The sequence below is a fragment of the Nelumbo nucifera genome, chromosome 1 (assembly GCF_055504915.1).
Source record: "Nelumbo nucifera cultivar China Antique chromosome 1, China Antique-T2T, whole genome shotgun sequence".
Taxonomy (NCBI): domain Eukaryota; kingdom Viridiplantae; phylum Streptophyta; class Magnoliopsida; order Proteales; family Nelumbonaceae; genus Nelumbo; species Nelumbo nucifera.
The window spans coordinates 130,823,858-130,826,870 of NC_142649.1; the positions used below are offsets into that span (position 1 = coordinate 130,823,858).

At 40.2% G+C, this 3,013-nt stretch overlaps 1 pseudogene; it reads right to left on the reverse strand.

Moving 5' to 3' along the window:
• Positions 1-724: 724 nt before the first annotated feature.
• LOC148803831 (putative receptor-like protein kinase At1g11050 pseudogene) lies at positions 725-1,677 on the reverse strand (annotated as a pseudogene).
• Between the last annotated feature and the right edge of the window lie 1,336 nt (positions 1,678-3,013).

Consider the following 3,013-nt stretch of genomic DNA (forward strand, 5'->3'; position numbering starts at 1 on the left):
CACCACATGATGTATAATTTTTTTCCAAAACCCAACTTTGCCCTTCGTCCCTCTCCCTTCTTCACCATCCCTCTCCCCGGTGGCAGCTACAGTGAACCACTCTACAACCATTCCACTCCCTGTTTCTCCACCACTATCGCCACCACTGTCGTCTGTATCTGACCACTTTCAGTGGTGACTTCTTCAAAATTTCAAAATAAAACAAAGAAAAGGGAAAGAGATACTGGTTCATTAAAACCCTAACCTTTCAAACCGAGAAGCTCCACTCTATGGTAAAGACAATGCAGAGAAGCAAAAGAAGAGCAAGAACAAAAGAGCCATGGAAATGGAGGTAGAAATGTTCTTTTCTGCCATTGTTGAGCTCAGCTAGAAGCTCATCTGAGCTGAACTTCCCTTTGAGTCCAAAAGGGACTGAACTCCACTAAATTCAATGGTTTTGAGCGACCGCTAGCAGCACCGCCAACACCTGCCGTAAAGATCTTTTGGATTTTCCAGTGACAAAAAAAATATAAAAAGATCAAATCGAAGCTAGTGGATGGTGGAGTTGCATTAAGAACCCTGTCTCCCATGATAGGGTTGTTGCTGTTGGTTTCCACCAATTGTCTCTTCAATGCCTAATCCAACGCAGACTTGCAGAGAGCAAAGCATAAGCCCCTTGGCAACATCCAAGATTATGCTCTTTCTCTGAGGCCAACTGAGAGATTGTCGGCTACTATTGCTATGATCATTGAAAATCTGATTCTATGATCTTCTTCACAGCAATAGGAGTTCCATCTGATAAGGTCCCCTTGTAAACAACACTGAACCCACCACGTTCAATCAAATTCTTCTGTGAGAAATTATCTGTAGCCTTCTCAAGCTCCCCAGTCTTGAACCAGATTGACACAGTGTTGGGTCGCAACCGGCGCTTGGAGCCGGTCTCCTCCAAATTAGCCGCATTCCTCCTCTATTGCTTGAACCAAAGATACAAACCCAGAAATCAAGACATAAGGAAAGCAGCAGTTCCAACACCAATCAAGGCGAAAATAAGAGCCGAGTGCTTCTTTCTATCTGTAGATATGGCCAGTGGCAACCCAAATATACAGGCAGCTCGAGTGCTCTCAGGTCCATACTCATTCACAAAGGCAGCAGCATAGAGAACTATGAAATAGAAGCAATCAACGGAATGGGTTTTATTGCCATCGATGGAAACTAGTCTGGCCTGAACCTTGAACCCAGCAACGACGCAGGCATCGCAGGCGGTGCCGATGCTGAGATCGGATTGGCACACACTGTGTCGAGTGCAGTGGAGGGCCCAAGCTTGTCGAGCCAGTCTTGTTTAGTATTAATATTGGCACAGAGTTGGTGGCTTGCAACGAACTGGCTCGGGCTGAAGCAGACTGAGGCGAGATCAGAAGGGAGAGACAGAGAATCCAGCTTGGACTAGAAGTCGAATATGCAGGCAGAGGAAGTGGGGATGTCAGGGAGCTGGAAGAGGGAGGTCTCCTGGAGGCGTACAGCCAGAAAGATGCCAAAGAGGCTGAACAGAGTTTGGCAGTAGTTGGTGTTGTTCCTTGGGAAGCTCAAGCACGATGACGAGTCCCATGAAACTCTTTCCACACCGTTGCCATTATCGTTGCCGTTGCCGCTGCCGGTACCGGCACCGGTCTCAGTGGAAATGAAACAAACCTGCTCCATTAAAGTGGAAGAAGAGGGAAAATTTGACATTTTATTTCCTTCCTAGCCCTTAAGGGCAATGACAATTGTCAGAAAACTTAAAGATACCGCGTGTCATTACGCTAAACAGAAGGAATAATTTAAGAGATTTATCCTTTTTTTTGTTCTACTATTGATCTTGATGCCTTAGGAACTTCAAGTTTTCCTTTTGATCATTAGTAAAAGATGTTAAGTTTTATCAAAAGAAAAAAAAAAAAAAAAAAACTAGTCTCAAAGTGCAAGATTTTATAGTCAAATATAGAAGATTCTTGACAGAAGAAAAAAAAATGAAAACATTAGGTAGACATGAAATGTAGGAGAATATATTAGATAGAAGTATCAAAAAGTAATAACAATCCAATAGGGAAACATAAATACAATTATGCAAAACAAGCCTCAATGGTACCCTTCTCAGCTTGTAGTGTGGCAACTGTATCTAAGCACTTCTCTGTGTCACGTACCTTTGCCTAGTATACACAAGAAGAAGAAAATGAGTTTCAACAGCACTATGAGAGTAGAGAGAACAACGCGAGTTATAAAAGAAACTCACAGGGAAACCAAGCAGTAACTATGTATTTGAAAATGGAATGATATCATTCTACTTGAGCATCAAGAACTTCTATTGAATGTTTAGCATACCCAAATTTGATCTAATTAATAAAAAAGTCATAATTTCATATCCAATTATGGATAAAATGGTATCTGAATCTGACTAAATTATATTTGAATTCAAACCAGGTTAAATCTAATCCATTGGCAGCCAGAGTGGAAAATCCCAATCCAATGTAAGTTTGAGTTGGATGAGGATTGATGCCTAGGGCAATTTGACTATGACTACAAATTGCCTTGGCAACTTAAAAGAGTTTCAATTCAACTACATTGGGCTTAATTTCTAATATGCTTTAGGTTCTATTTTCTTTCATTTACACTACAAACAAAAATTGCATTGAAAACAAACTAGGCCTAAATAATAGTAAATTTCTAGAAAACATAAAAGTTTGTACTTGTTCTTACACACAATAGCTTATCTCCATCTTTGATTATAAATAAGTTTGTTATTTTACAACTGAGAAGTGTTTCCTACAAACTAAAAACATATGTTGAAAGCAGAAAAAGCTTTGCCAAACTTATCGAAGCAAAGGATGCCAAATTCATTTGCTTAGAATGTATGTTATAAAATTTCCAGTTCCATTCGCTAAAAGTATCTCCAGTTCATTGCTCCATACAATTTCCAGCCCCAACATCTTACATTCTCAAATCAAACGGATAAAGAAAAAACAGGAAAATCCTCAACCCACAAAAGATATATGATATCAGC